Source organism: Sus scrofa, chromosome 11 (genome assembly GCF_000003025.6).
Source record: "Sus scrofa isolate TJ Tabasco breed Duroc chromosome 11, Sscrofa11.1, whole genome shotgun sequence".
In the NCBI taxonomy this organism is placed as follows: Eukaryota; Metazoa; Chordata; class Mammalia; order Artiodactyla; family Suidae; genus Sus; species Sus scrofa.
The window spans coordinates 38543-54846 of NC_010453.5; positions in this window are offsets into that span (position 1 = coordinate 38543).

Genomic DNA, 16304 nt, shown 5'->3' on the forward strand with positions numbered 1-16304 from the left:
GGTGCAGGGGCCAAGCACAGACTGGTGCCCAGGGCTGGCCCACACCTGCTTTATTCACTGCAGGGGACTTGCCTTTTTGTTGTTGTTGTTGTTTAAATTTGGGGCCACACCCCGAGCATATGGAGATTCCCAGGCTAGGGGTCAAATCGGAGCTCCAGCTGCCAGCCTACACCACAGCCACAGCAACGTGAGATCCAAGCCATGTCTGTGGCCTACACCACAGCTCATGGCAACGCCAGATCCTTAACCCACTGAGCGAGGCCAGGGATCGAACCTGCGTCCTCGCAGATGCCAGTCAGGTTCATTTCCGCTGCGCCACGACAGGAGCTCCATCTTCTCTTTTTTCTGTCCTACACTTGGACACTCACATGCACTCCTTGGGCAGAGGTCAGAGGTCTTTCCCACTGTGGGTCACAGTGAAATGGCCCGAAACCAGGGCAGGCATCTCCTGGCTCCCCAGCCGGGGGCTCAGACCCTCACCTGCTCCCCTTACCCTCCCCTCTCCCTGCTGCTAGAGGCGGACAGGTGTGGGGGACGTGTCCTGCTGGTTACTTCTGCCCACCTGGCACCTCGGAAGTGACGGCCCCTGGTCCTGACAAGTCCAAGATCTCATGTCTTCAGGGACAGCGGTGTGCCCGACACTGCCCAGCAGGTAACAGCCTGCGCCTCTTGCCCTTAGGGTGTGAAAGAGGCAGAGAGCAAGGCCATCCAGCTGTCACCACAGGACCCACCCAGTGGTTGTCTGTTCGGTGTGTTCACGCATGTGCTCATGGATGTAATTACATTTCCCACACATGTGTAATATCTGATGTGAAAATGCACCCAGGACAACTCAGATGATTACTGATTTGACAAATGCAGATGCGAGGGGAGCCAGGACTGGGCCAGCAGCATCCCGGGCCACCCCTAGACACAGGCTCCCCACGGCTCTGGTGCCCTTCCCCACCTGCCAGGGGGCAGCGGCCTCCTGGCCTTCCAAGGACCCCACCACACCCCTGTGCTGCAGGATTTTACTGCCCAGAGGGCAGCGGAGGACCCACCCTGTGCCCGCCTCACACTGTGGCAGCAGCCCCCGGAGCCAAGCAGCAAGAGGACTGCAGGCCTTGCCCCGCAGGGCACTGGTGTGAAGCAGGTGAGGCCCCTGTGTGGGTCCTGAGGAGGGACGGGGAGGCCCTCTGTGCAGGAGGCGGAGGACAGGGCATGAGCCCAGCCCTTGCTTCCAGGGGCCCCGGCCATGCACCCCTGCCCCGCCGGCCACTACTGCCCTGGAGGTAACGAGAGCCACCCAGGAATCCCTCAGCCCTGCCCGGAGCACACCTTCCTGGCAGCAGAAGGGGGCCAGAGTCTGGCAGCGTGCCTGCCCTGCCCTGCTGGCTACCAGTGCCCATTCCCAGGTGAGGAAGCTGAGCCCTCAGGGGAGAGTCGCGAGGTTACGTGGCAGCCCCAGGCGGCAGGTCTCCTTGCCTCTACTTTGCCCAGGTCTCTCTTCCTTTGAAGACCACCCATGCCCTCCAGGCCACTGGTGTCCAGGTGGTCAGGGTGCCTTTCTCTGCCCACCTGGCACCTTTCGGACAGAGCCAGGAGCCTCGTCACGGGAAGACTGTGAGCACTGTCCCCCCGGCTACTACTGCCCAGGGGCTGAGCAGAGCGGCCGGCCAAGCGTGCTTGCGGTCCCCTGCGGCGCTGGATCTGAGTGTCCTGCAGGTGGGACCGCAGCCCTTAGCCCTCCTGGCCCCGCCCCTGCCTCCCACCTCAGCCCTGAGCTTTGGCCAGGAGGCCGGGGGGCGTCTCAAGGCACTGCCTGGCCACCTGTCTGGCCTCGTGAACCATCTGCCCAGTCCCCCAAGGCCCGCCCAGTCCCCCAAGACCCACCCAGTCTGGTTGGGTCTGGTCCACCTGGACTCCGAGACCGAGGGCCTCAGCCTGTTCCTGTCTCCTCAGGTGCTGTGGCTGAGGCCACCTGCAGGGCTGGCTCCTACTGCGGGCCCCAGACTGGGGTCCCCCCGCTCTGCCCCGGAGGCTATGCCTGCCCCGCCGGCTCCTCCACCTACACTGGCCCGGGGCAGCTGTGAGTGCCACCCTAGCTCCTGCCAATCCTGAGGGGGCCACATGTTTCCAGAGGGTCCCGGCCACATGGTGGGGCGCGGAGACCATCCCGGGAAACCCTTTGTCTTTGTCCCAGAGAGAAGGCAGGAGGAAGCAAAGCACCCTGCATCCATTCCCAGAGCTGTCCCGTGTGGGGCGGCCAGATTCCAATAAATATGTCAAAATGCAGGAAATCCAGTTACATTTGGATTTCGGATAAACAACAAATAAACATTTCATTTAAATGTGGCTCATGCAGTATGTGGGAGCACAAACACTCCTTGTTTATCTGAAACTCAATATGACTGGGCATTTGTCTTCTGCGGGCCACCTCTGTCCTGTGTCCCAGGACTCCCAGAGTCTGACTGTGCCCCCCCACCCCTCCATTGGAGCCGGGACACAGCTCCCTGCGTCCAGGGCAAGGTGCCAGGGAGCACAGGCGTGGACACGGCCCAGCGGCCTGGGCCCAGGCATGGCTCGGCCTCCTCCAGGAAGATGCCTTGACCTGCTTAGCCCCATCAGACAGAAGGCCCAGAGCCCCCTCGGGGACACCATCAGCGTCTGCCCTCCGCACCCCAGCGTGGGGCCACGTGGGGGTCCCCATGGGGAGGAGAAGCAGTGGCACACAGACCCTACCCCTGAAGCTGGGCTCTGGCCCGTGTCTCTGTGCAGCTGCATGTTTCCCTATTACTGCCCCCCTGGCAGCCCCCACCCACACGCGTGCCCTGGGGGCACCGAGGCCCTGAACGGAAGTGGCCTCAGAGTCTCCGAAGAGACCTGCTGCGGCCTCTGTGAAGCAGGCACATACCGCCCCTGGGCTCTGGCCGCCCTGCCCTGCCAGCCCTGCCCGCCTGGATTCAGCTGCCAACAGGGTGAGTCCCGGAAGCAGGAGGAGGCTTGGGCCTCACGTGGGAACTGGGCTGAGCCTGGGGAGGTGCACCGAGGTGGCAGGCAGGAGACCGCATGGGAACCTATGGGGACGGGCCTGCAATTTTTCTCAGTGGGACCAGCCATCCGATAGAGACCTTGGGAAGGGTGATTCGGGGCAGGTGGGCACCACGTCCGTCCGGAGGTTAGGTTTAAAAGGCCCAAATCACAGGTTGCGCACAGCCGCCCACAAGCCCACGGGCTGCCCCTGTGGCAGATGCTCTTGAGGCCAGGACAACGGCTGCCCAGGTGTGAGCCGCAGGCTGTCGGCAGAGGGAGGGTGGTGTGTCCTCACAGGAGGGGACATTTGGGGGTGGGGGGCAGATACAGCCAGTGCAGGGCCTCCACCATCCCCCCACAGTCTAGCTCTTCAGCTCATCCGTGCCCCAGACTCTCTGCCACTTCTGTCCCTGCCGTCACCAGAGTTGCCGCTCAGACTGTCCCTCCATTTCTCTCCAGGGACAGAGAGTTACCACAGCCAGCCCTGCCCGGTGGGCCACTACTGTCCTGCAGGGACTCGCAGCCCCAGGCCCTGCCCATCTGGGACCTTTAGGAGCCTCAGCGGGGCGGGGGCAGCCGGAGACTGTGTGCACTGCCCTGCAGACACCTTCAGTGCCCAGCCAGGCCAGGCGGGCTGCCTGCCCTGTGGGAGCTCATCCTTCTCTCCACCAGGTAAGTCTCATGCGCGCCCCACCAGCTGCCCTGGTCTGCGGACCTCGGCTCCAAATCCAGCAGGCCTCCGGTTCCCTGTGGCTCTGAGCGTCAACAGTGCACAGTTTCAGAAAATCACTGTATCGCTGAGTGTAGCTGTTTTACGAAAGCTGCGGTACGGCCCAGTGTGGTGGGTGTGGACGACATGGGTCTTGTCAGTGGCCTCAACACACAAGCGAGTGAGTGTGGGAACCACACTCGCAGGGACCGGGCAGCTGCTCCCAGGACCAGGATAGTGGCAGAGGGACCTGCCTGAGACTCCCGCCTGGCTCTGGTGCTGCTGCCCCCAAGGTCCTCCAAGCCCACCCCTGTCCTGGAATCTGTGCGGGGGGTTAGGTGCAGGACTGCAGGATGGCTCCCAGCCTCGGCCAATGGCCCATTCCTGACTCCTGCTCACCCCCTCTTTCCAGAGAGGTGGGTTCTGCTGCGAGGGCCATTTGTATCGGTCCACTGTGGCAGCAGAAGTGACCAGATAATCCCACCCTGGGAAATTCAAGTCCCTTGCCTCAAACACATTAGCCTCAGGGTGGCGCTCTCCAGCCCTTCCCCACGGGCACTGTCGTTCACAGACCAAGTTTACAGACCTTATCCAGAACAGAGATGAGAGCCCTTGCCACGTGCCAGGCACTGGCCATCCAAAATTGAGAAAAACAATGACATAAATAAAAGGAAAGTGAAGCCACATTCCCCGCTGAAATTCTCCATCTAGTCATCGACTCATCGAATGTACTGATCACAGTTTAAAGTATATGTCTCGTCTCACCCTCATCATCCCTTGCAGTATTTGGGTCTCCTAGAACCTGTATCTACTCTTTGTCTTTTTGCTCTGGATTTCCTTAACAATTCCTGTTTTTTCCACATGGCTGTTTTTTTGTTTTTGTTTTAATTGGGTGCTAGACTTTGTGAAAGAAAATTGTAGAAAAATGTTGAGATTCTGGATGCTGTTACCTTCCTGCATAGAGAAGTTGCTTTCATTCTGGAAGGCAGTTACGGTAGGAACAATTACCTCCGTTCATCGGGGGTTCAGAAAATTGGTGCTGGGCTCCAGGCTGGGAGAGCGTCAGTGTCCGCCTGGGTGCAGCTCTTCAGTTTGAGCTGAAAGCCTGTGACATTTACCGAGACCCTCAGTCATGGGGGCCCCGTGGCCCCATGACACACGCTCATTGTCCCGGCCTCCCGCCTGAGAGGCAAATGCCTTTCAGGGAAGTGAGCCCCACAGGCGGCTTGTCCTAGAGGCAGAGGCCTGTGCCAGCCCTACACAGAGTGTGGGATCCCAGTAGGATCAGCCCTTCCTCGGGGTCAGGGGCTTTCAACGGCCTCAGCGGTTCTCCACCCTGGCTGCACAGGAAAGCTCTACAGGCACCTTTTTAAAGGCAGACGGCCTGGCCTCACCAGGACCAAGTGATTTTTATTGAATTGGTCTGAAGGGGGCCCAGACACCATTGTTTCCTAAAAGCTTCTAAGGTGATGCCAGTGCAGATTGAGGGGTGAGACTTGGAGGGTCCCCTTCAACCCCTCAAAGACGCTCAAGGTCCGTACGCTGATCGAGGCAGGTGTCTGACCGCACCTGACTGCCTGCCAGGTGCCTGTGACAGCTGCGGCCCCTCTCTCCCCAGGTGCCCCCCACTGTACATGTCGGGGTCTGAACAGAGTCTTCCAGGAGTCGGATGGTTCCTGCATCTGCCAGACAGGACACGAGAGCTTGGACGAGAGCAGCGGTGAAATGGACTGTCAGCCCCAGGTAGCTTGGGCAGGGAGGCAGGCCAGAGGGTGCGAGGGGAGCTCTGCCCAGCAGCCGCTCTGCATGCCAGGCATTGCCACCAGCTGCCTGGCACTGCCCAACCCTCTGTGCCCAGGGGTTACCTCCTGCACAAACAGAAAGACCTCAGGTCTCCCTGTCACAGAACCACAGAGCCTCAAACTCAGGACGGGCCTGGGCGTCACCCCGAAGGTGTCCCAGGGAGCACAGACAGCAGAAGGGCCACGTCCCACGTGGGCAGGAGGCCCACGAGGAACAGTGTCCCTCCCTGGGCACACAGCCTGGTGGCAGCAAGACCCTGACGCGCTCCCTTCACAGCCAGCCTTGGGGGCTCTGGGTCCGACCTCTTCCTAAAAGGCAGCAACATCTCTGTGGGGGACTCTTCGCCCAACCAGCTCTCAGTGGCCCCGACTCAGGCAGCCCCTCACCCAGGCCCTGTCTGTTCAGAAGTTTCCCCTTGAGTCCAAATCTCCAATTAGGGCTCAGTCTTAATCCCACATTTGAGCCCCAGAAAACAAGAGGACAGTCAGGTCTCCAAGCGCCTACCCACACAGGTCCAGTAGGAGCTCACACACCCTCCTCCTCCCACCTGCACCCTCACTGGGCAACTCTGCATCCCCTCGGGAGAACCTGCTGCTCAAAGGAGATCAGTGGCAGGTGGAGGTACGGCTCCATCTCCCCTGGTGGAAACAGGCGCCAGCCCCTGGCCCGGGCCCGGGCCTGGCTGGCTTCCGGCATGCCCGGAACCCAAAGCCATGGGGTCCTCACTTCCCAGTCTGAGCCCCTCTCCCCTGGTACAAAAGATTCTGCCTCCTGCCTTCATCGAGACCGCTGGTTCTCGAAGTGTGGCCTTTGCCCTGACAGCACTGGCATCCCCTGGAAACGTGTCAGAAATGCAGTCCTTGAGCTGAACACCAGACCCCCTGAATCCGACCCTCCAGGGCTTGGAACCAGCAGACTGGGTCTCCACCACTCTGCACAGTGCTGACACTCACTGAGGTTGGAAACTCACTCACCAGCCTAACTCCCAGGCCTGCTCAAGTCTGAGCTCAGCACCGGGCCCTCAGCTTGGACCAGGAGCTGCTCCCTAGACCGGTCTGGGCACCTGTCCTGAAGCTCCCCAGCTGGCCCGGCTCCCTGCACCCTTAGTCAGGTCCAGGAGGAGCAGGCTCCCTCCCACCACTCCATCCTCGGCGTCTCTCTAGCCTCCGTGGGGGCACAAGCCCTCCCTCCCACTCAGAGCTGCTTCCCAGCCCACGGCCTTCGGGTGGCCTCACAGGGCCCGAGTGGAGACGGACACGTGGCCTGGCCCACCTCCCCCGGCCCCGCTGTCAAACCTGCTCCTTTACACACGGAGGGGGTGACGTGCAGATAGGTCACGAGGTCACTGCAGACACAGCTTGCTGGAGGCAGAGCTGCTCTGACCCCAATTACATGCAGAGCTGACCCTCAAGCAGAGGTGTGGTGAATTTTGAGGGTATCACTGCAACTTCCTCCTGATTTAACAGGCAGGCCCCGCGCCGTCCCTCCTGCTCCTGCTCAGAGAACAGGGAAGGCTCTGCGCCTCTCCTGGCCCACCCCAAACTGGGTGTGCTCCACAACGGAAACAAGAAGGAGACACCAGGGAGTTCCCGTGGTGGCTCAGTGGTTAGCGAATCCGACTAGGAACCATGAGGTTGTGGGTTCAATCCCTGGCCTTGCTCAGTGGGTTAAGGATCCGGCGTTGCCATGAGCTGTGGTGTAGGTTGCAGATGTGGCTCGGATCCGGCATTGCTGTGGCTCCGGCGTAGGCCGGTGGCTACAGCTCCGATTCGACCCCTAGCCTGGGAACTTCTATATGCTGTGGGAGTGGCCCAAGAAATGGCAAAAAGACCAAAAAAAAAAAAAAAAAAAGGAGACACCAAAATTCTTCAGATTCGCTTTTCCTTCTCATCAGATTTTCTATCTATTTATTTATTTATTTTTGTCTTTTTAGGGCTACACCCAAGGTACATGGAGGTTCCCAGGCTAGGGGTCTAATTGGAGCTACAGTTGCTGGCCTACACCACAGCCACAGCCACGCGAGACCCGAGCTGTGTCTGCGACCTACACCACAGCTCACAGCAACGCTGGATCCTTAACCCACTGAGCGAGGCCAGAGATCGAACCGATAACCTCATGGTTCCTCGTTGGATTCGCTTTTGCTGCGCCACGACAGGAACTCCCAGATTTACGCTTGTACTTTTGTGTATGTGTAGACGTTATACACAGCCTCGTCTATATTATACTAACATCTTCCACAGCAATTTTCTACTCCCGGGGAGCACGAGGTGGGAGTGTGTTTTTCCTGAGACAACCCCCGGGGTAGGTGGGGGCTGCAGCTCCCAGTCCCTTCCATCCTGGACCCACGTGGGCCTGAGGCAGCAGGTGACGTGGGCCCCGAGAATCGTGGGCACAGCTGCCCAGCCAGCTCACCAGCCGCGTTGGATGCCACAGCTCCTGCAGGCCCTCCCCACGGGGCCAGCTGCCACACACGCCGGCAGTCCTGACCTCTGAACCGCCCTTCCCCTGCAGTCTCGCCCTCACACGTCTCCTTTAAAACCGGTCTCCCCGGAGTTCCCGTCGTGGCGCAGTGGTTAACGAATCCGACTAGGAACCATGAGGTTGCGGGTTCGGTCCCTGCCCTTGCTCAGTGGGTTAACGATCCGGCGTGGCCGTGAGCTGTGGTGTAGGTTGCAGACGCGGCTCGGATCCCACGTTTCTGTGGCTCTGGCGTAGGCCGGTGGCTACAGCTCCGATTCAACCCCTAGCCTGGGAACCTCCATATGCTGCGGGAGCGGCCCAAGAAATAGCAACAACAAAAGACAAAAAGATAAAACCGGTCTCCCCACCACCTCCTCCAGGAAGCCCTCTCCAACTAGCCCTGGCGTTCCCTCCTGCTGACCCTCCTCACTTCCTAGGAGGTCATCGTAGCTGCTGCGTGTGAACCTGGGTCCCGTCTCCCCAGAGCTATACCCCCCAGAGGCCTCACAAGGCAGCCAGCTTGTCTCCGGTTACTTCTGCGGGCTCCCCGCTACCCTCAAGCCTAAGCCTAGTCTTAGCATGTTGACTGAATGCCCGGTCAGAGGAGCCCAGTCCCCCCGAGACCCTGGCCCGGTCTCTGGAGCCCTGTTCTCTGCTGCACCCCAGGCCTCCCACACCCTCCTGCAGGTGGCGGAGCGCTGCTCGCCTGGAGACGTCCGCCTGGCCGCCACCCGCACCTGTGTGTCTCCCCAGCAGTACGACTGCTCCTCCTTCTGTCACCCGGTGGGTGGGGAGCTCAGCGCTGGACTGGGCATGTGAGTGACAAAGAGCCACTGAGGGCAGAATGAAGCCACGGCCCCAGAGGGCCTGGCTGGGAGGCTGTGGGCAGGACCCAGGCTGAGCCAAGCGCTGCTAGCTCCTTCCAGAAGCTGTCCCTTTGCGTGGGCTCCAGGGAGCCCAGCTGGAGCAGCTGCCCAGGCCAAGGGGGTGCTAGCAACACAGAAGAATGAGGCCCATGCGCTGGGCCCCCAGCAACTGCCAGGCTGACAGAGGCCCGATTTGAGCCAGAGTCCTAGACCTGCAGTGACCTTCGCAGGGGTGGGGGAGGGGAGCCACTGTACCAGGAGGTCTGCAGAGTAAGCAGGAGGGTCCAGGCTGAGGGGCTCGCTGCCCCCACCCTGCTCCTTGGCAGGAAGCTGAGCAAAATCACTGAGGCTCCCAGCCCGGAGCCCAGGTATTGCTCTCATTGGGGGAGGCCAGGCTGGTGCCGCAAGAGGGGCAAGAGACCATGCCATCCAGCCGTCGAGGATGCCACTGAAGCGCAGTCTCTGCTTGGGGAGTTAGACAGCCGAGGGCCTTCCGGAGGCACCAGCAGGGGGTGGGGCCAGCTACACCCGCTGAGACAGAGCTCCCCTCCCGCAGCTGCCAGTGCAGAGAGTACATCTCGGCAGAGGAGCTCTGTGACGCCCAGTGTCTGGCCACGGCCCCCCAGCTCTCCCTGGCCTGGGGGCCCCGCAGAAAGCTGATCCTTGGCATGAAGAGCGAGGCTGGGGACAGCGTCCAGAGGGTGAGCGCAGCTCAGGGAGGGGTCGGAATGGAAGGGCAGCCTCTGCCCACTGGAGTCGGAGCAGGTGGGCCTCCCCAGGCACCTGTGGCTACAGAAAATCCCAGCACCAGGCTCAAGAAACCAGGCGGCCAAAGGGCAAGCCATCTGTGAGCCAGCCTTCCCTACCGGTCTTTTGTCGTCAGCCTGAATTTCCCATCGCGGGCTGGAGGGAAGGGCAGGGAGGAGGTAGGAGCGGTGTTCCTGTGTCAATGCCAACCAGCCAGGATGAAGGTCAGCGGGACCGTGGAAAGCATCAGCTTCCCTTTATACAAGTGTGACGTGAGGTCAAGGTGAGAAGCCACTCACCAGGGTCACAGAAATGGCGTGAGCCCTGTCAGAGCCCAACAGGAGCCTCTTGTCCCAGCCCAGACCTGTGGCCACAGGGCAGGGCCATTTCCTGACCTCACAGTGTGGCCGTGGCTGTCTTCAGGGCCTCGATGCTTCATCGAGGTGGGGACAGAGGACCAGGGCCTAGAAACACAGGTCTGGCTCACTCGGGTGTTTGTCTAGGCAGCTGTGTCTGCTTGCCACCGACACGGCAAGAGGGCCCTGTGGCCTGAGCCTGGATAGCAGATGGCAGTGACAGAGCTTTCTAAGCTGTTTATAAGTAGGACTTTGGAGGTGGAGAGGATAAAGGCAAATCGTGGCCCAGTACAGGGGTCAGAGATGAGTCAGGGTGTTGTCTGAACACAAGGAAGGGCCTGGAGTTCGGGAGGCCACCTGGGCATATCCAGCAAGGATGGACACATGTCCCTGGGGAGGCTGGGGGTGGGCGTCGCCGAGCAGCCTCACGGGGAGCTGTGCCGAGGGGTCCACCTGGGCTTCTGTCTGTCATCCCCACATGCCTCCGTCCCCAGCACCCTGGAGCTTGGGTCTCCAGTTCTCAGCTGGAACCAATGCTGTACTTGCTTCTCAGGAACTGGCAAGCACGCTGGGCCCAGACAGGTTCTCCCAGGGTAGCGCCCGGGTCCACCTGGTCCAGTGTGGCCCCCACGGCCTCCTTGGCGTCATCATCTCCAGCGCAGACATGCTCGGCTCCCTCCTTCTTGGTGAGCAGGGAGGGGCGATGAGTCCAGGCTTGCCCAGAGAGGGTGGGGTGAGGGCTTGGCTGCACCTGCCAGGAAGGGGGGCCCTAGGACCTTCGGGCCCACCCTGGCCCCTCAGAAACCTGTCCGCTCCGTCTCGGGCGTTAGGGGACAGGAGTCCCGCAGGGATCACAGAAGTTCCTGTAGGGGGACAGCCTTTGGGTAGGTGAGGCCCCGGGAGGCCTGGGACTGTCGCTGGAAGGCAGGCTATGCAGGTGGGCCCCAGGTCGGTCTGTGGCTCCCCAGACAGGCCCGGGGCCTCCAGCTTTCCTGCCCAGATGCTCCCAGGGCCACCTGCATCCCGCCCATGGCAGCAAAGGTGTCCCTGGACTACAGGCCCTGAGCACCCTGCCCCCCAGGAGCCCAGCATCCACCCCCACATTCCAAACCCCATGGTCTGCCTGGAGGAGGGGGACGTGATTCTTTTCCAGCTTCACATTCTGCGCCACAGTGAGTCTCGCCCTGACCCTCTGGTCCTTCCCCTATCCCCCTGTCCAGTGACCTCACACAGACCAGATGCAAAGTAGCGAGTCGCATGGCCTGTGCTGTCCCTTTGCTTGTGCCTGACTTCTCACTTTGCCGTGAGCCTCGCTTCCACATCGTGGCGTTGATGCCCGGCTCCAGGTGGGGTTGTCAGGCCCCTGCACCTTAGGAAGAGCCCGGGCTCACCAAGGTGACCTGTGCCCTGGGTTCCAGACCCTCTCCAGGGCTGCTCTGTGCCAGGGCCGGACCCTAACCTCGCCCAGAACCTCCATCTCGGGCACCTTGATTTATAAAGGACTGTGTTCCCCACAATAAGCTGAAGCCTGCCTCCCCAGGAGCCCCCACCCCCCGCCCCTAGGAACAGGCCTTTTTTTTTTTTTTTTTTTTTCTTTTTAGGGCCACGCCCATGGCATATGGACATTCCCAGGCTAAGGGTGGATTTGGAGCTGCAGCTGCCAGCCTACACCACAGCCACAGGCACACCAGATTCAAGCTGCATCTGTGACCAACACTGCAGCTCACAGCAAAGGCAACACCAGATCCTTAACCCATTGAGTGAGGCCATGGATTAAATCTGCGTCCTATGGACACTTGTCAGAGTTTGTTAGCACTGAGCCACAGTGGGACCTCCAGGGCTTTTTAAGGAATGGATTTTGAGGAGAGAAAACACGGCAGAGAGCTTACAGTGTAAGCTGTCTTACTGATTGCTTTCAAACCAGAACAAATCAGTATAGGGGATGCCCACACACAGCAACATGATGGAGGTGCCAAGACCCAGGTGCCCCTCAGGCTTTGGTCTCTCTGCCCGGGTAGCGTTTGGTCTCATGTGTCACATCGCTGCCCGAGTTCCTCCCCATGAAGCAGGGCCAGGACCATGAGGTCTGAGAGAGAAAATGACCTCCAGGTTGGACGCTTCCAGGCCCAGTGCTCCCATAAACCCACCGGGCCTGGTGAGACACCTGGGGTGCAGGAGACAGGTCTAAGGAAGAAGAGCCAACACCTGTGCAGGGAAAGGCCTTGGCACCAGGAACAGCCAGGCCAGGCCGCCTGTGTTTCTGCCAGCAGCCTCATCTATCCCCAAGCGTGCACTGAGTGCCTGCTGCACGCCTGCATGGCTGCCTGCCAGGGGCACGGAGGTGAATGGGCCCCACCCCGAGAGTGCCCGCATCAGCCTGTGCTCACCCCAAAGGGGCGTCTCTCTTCGTAGCCGAGGGGAGAGGGTCTCACCCCGATATAAAACCACGCATATGCAAGCTCAGAGCATCATTTTCCTGGAAACACGCCTCCTGAGGACAGGCCAGGGCTGCCCAGGGATGGGGCCAGGGAAGCCTCAGACGCCAGGCCAGCCCCGCTCGCTCCCCAGATCGCTCGGCCAGTCACTACCCTGTGTACCAGAAGCAGCACCTCTTCAACAGCAACCCCCATTGGGACTTCGGGGCCTTCAGGAGACTCGGCCACCTGGTGCGGGAGACGGGGCTCACCTTCTCCAGGTGACCACCGCCCGGCTGCCTGGGGCCAGCCTCTTCATGGAAGGGGAACAGGAGGACACGGAGAGGGTGGGGGCTGCCGACCAAGCCGGGGGCGGGGGGAGGCCAGGCGTGTGCACAGGCAGCCCGCACTCTCCCTGAATTGCAGCCCTTCGTCCCCAGGTTTGCTCACCAGTTTCTAGATCCGGGCACGTACGTGTTTCGCGACAACGGGCAGCCCGAGAGCATGGCCGTGGTGCTGGTGAAGGCAAGGGGGGCGGCCTGTGAGCCAGGCCAGGCTCCTGTGCAGCCCTCCTCCCCCGATCAGCTCGCCAGGCACGGGGTCCTCAGGCACCGCCTGCCCAACCTGGGCCCAGATTGGGCAGCCATCTCAGGTACAGACCATGGGCCAGAGGGGCAGGGACGTGGAGAAGCACGGGAGGGCTGAGCACAGCAGGCCCCAGGCACAACCCCGAAGGCCACAGATGGGGACGAGCACAGGCTGTCCTTGAACTGGGGCTTCACGTGCCAGGCAAAGAAAATTGAGTTTCCTTCCCTGGGGTCGCCCGTCTCACCCTCGCTGCTGCCCTGTGCCCCCCAGTTCTGGGGTCTGCCCTACAGAATGGGATCCCTGCCCAGAGACTGGGGTCTCTTCCCTAAAGAACAGGGTCCCTGCCCCAGAGAACAGGGTCCCTGCCTTAGAGAACGGGGTCCCTGCCCCAGTGGTCGTGGTCCCTGCCCCTGTGACCGGGTCCCTCCAAAGTGAACGGGGCCCAGGGTAGAGCTGTAGGGTCCCAGGGATGCCTGTTCCGGCCTCCTCCCTGGTCCTGTCTTGTTCCCTCCTTGCCTTCAGGAGCCAGAGCCCTGCCAGGTGGGCAGGGAGGAGGTGATGGGAGCAGCTGGGACCCAAGCCTCCTGGGCAGAGGAGGGCGGAGCACCTGGCTCCCAGGAGGCTGGGAGGTGCAGGGTCGTGGAGCCCCAGCCAGACCCCTCACATGGTTAAGCCCCAAGGCTGGATGACGGCTGTTTCACAGGGGCTGTGAGGAGTTAAAACCCTGAGGCGGCGGGAGGAGATGGAGGCCACTGAGGCAAATGCACAATGGCACCTGCTCCCCAGGCCCCAGGGGTTCTGAGAGCTGGCACAGGACTCTGCCCCCTCCCTACCTTTCAGGGGTGCTGCTGGCTGTCGGCATGACCACTGTGCTTCTGACAGGCCTGGGCCTCTTGCTGAGACCCTCCTCGCAGGCCCAGGCCCGCCCAGCAAGGGCGTGGAGGCCTCAGTGGAGGGGCCTTGGGGAGCCTCACATGCCCACCGGGGATGTGGCCCTGGGGGACAGGTGAGTTCCACCCCACCCCCACCCCTCACACCTCTCCCAGCCCCGGCGCCTGTGGACTCCTGTGGTGTTTGCTGCGGGCGCTCGGGAGCCCTGGGCCACCCACCCGTCTACACACTGAGGCAGATCTTCTTGGCAGCTCTCTGCTCTCTGAAAACCCTGGTCCCTGGGGCTCTGAGGAAGGAGCCAGTTGCACAGGGAAAGCCGCTGCCCTGGGCACAGGTACCACGCTGGTGTACAGCACCCCTGCACCTGCCCTCCTTCTCCCCTCCCCACCCCACCCCACCCCCGCCACACCTGTCCTTGCCCCCCAGCTGCACCCCAGGTGCACACTCTGGGGACAAGCTCGTATTCGTATAGTTCGGTTTATGACACTGCATGCTGTCCATCTCAGCCTCACCCCAGAACCTACAACGGGGCATTTTCAGGGCTTGCACTGTCCCCATCTTATAGATAGAGACTAGGCTCGAGGACAGGTGAGTGGCTTGCCCAGTGCCCCCAAGTAATGAGGCTACAGAGAGACAAGCGTTCTGGGGCTCTCCCTGAGCTGGTCCGGGGCTCCCAGGGCCCCTGGCTCCGGCAGGGCAGGGATGAGCACTGCCCCACGGGGGTCCCCCACAGGACCCCCCAACAGGACCACTCACCTGCCTGTCAGTGCCTGTTCACACCTGGAGCTCAGGAGGACAGGGGGCCCTGCGCCTCCCCCATCCCCGCCTTGAACAGGAAGGGTGTGCAGAGGGGGTGGAGGGGGCTCTTTGCAGCTCAGACCCTTCAGTGCCTGGGTCAGACGAAGGGATGCCGCAGGGCCTTGCTGACCTGGACTCACACAGCTTAGACATGGCCCCCATGGTGCTCACCCACGGAGGTGCTGGGCCCCAGGAAGTGCGCTGACTGCGCAGGGCCCAGGAGGCAGGGAAGCGTGGCATCTGAGCAGCCCTGGGGCCTGCTGCTGGGTGACCTGACCACAGGCCTCCTCAGACCGCACCCACCCCAAAGCTGGGTCGCCAGGCGGGGCCGGGCCAGGCCGGTTCCACTGCTCCTGAGCACCCTTGGCTGGCTTGCAGGCCAGACACTGCTGTCCCGGTGAGGGCTCTGGACAGTGAGGACAGCGCCCGCCTGGTGCGGGCAGAGGAAAGACTAGGGTCGACCCCCACGGTGGTGTGTCTGGGCTGTGCTGAGCGGGGACCATGGACCAGGGAGGGCCACACCGAATGCAGACTGGGGCCCACATGCTCAGCCCTGGCTGCAGCCTCCACTCAGCCAGGGCAGGGAGCAGGGAGCGCCCACGGGGGCGGGGTGGACAGAGGACTGTTCCCATCGGGCGTGACAGGGCAGGTGGAGAGGAGGGGCTCGTTGGAGCGGGAGGTTTCTGAAAATCCACCCCACCCCCACCCCCGCATGCCAGCTGGGAAGCTGGGGGGACAGACCCCACTGTGGACACAGACAGCGGAAGGCAGCAACACTGGCCTGCTTGGGGCGGGCCCACATGTATCCTGGCTCAGAATGAGAATCCCCCATGGCTCTTCCAGTGTGAATGGGGCTTCCCTTCCCCTGTGCACCCACCAGGCTTGGGAAAGGGCGTGGACAGCCGCTGTGCTTCAGGCTTCCGGTCCTGGCAACACCCCAGACCAGAGCGGGGACCTCACACCACCTTCCCTCCTTCTTCCTTCCAGACGACCCCAGAGGGGAAAGGCACATCCTTCTAGCAGAGCAGGGTGGCTTTGAGGGGGACAGGGTCAAGGGGTTGAGGCCCGTGGCCGAGGGGCACTCCTGCAGGATGTGAGAGAACCCCAGACTGGTGGGCCCATGATTTGCTTCCCTGGAGCCAGCCTGGGTCACCACCTGAAGGCACCACCTTGGCCCAACAAGTGCTTCCTGGCACCAGCCATCTGCCCAGCACAGCACAGGGTGCTGTGGTCATTGAGAGGAGCTGTCAGCCAACCGGACAGGAGTCACAGAACAGCAGGCAGCCAGGGCGTGAGCTTCACGGGGATGCATGGGCCAGTTTGGGGAACTTGGTGACAGGTGAATCCAGGTAGAGGAAAGAGGCCTGGGTGACACAGTCACACAGCCTGGAGCCTGCTCAGGTGGCTGGCAGGTTGTCGAGGATGGGGAGACCCACCCTCAGCAAAGTGAGGAGACAGTGCCTACCGCCCAACTCTGGTGTGACACCAAGCCTGGGACAGGTGGGGGCCGCAGGGTCCCTCATGATACCCACCCTGAGCAGGGGCTCTCTGCAGCCATTGCCACCTCCGGCTTTGAAGGTCTCCCTCTCCCTGGGGCCACCCAGCCTGACCCCAGCCTTTCCCCCCGACCCCCTGAGCGTGCTTCCTCCTGCAGGCAGGC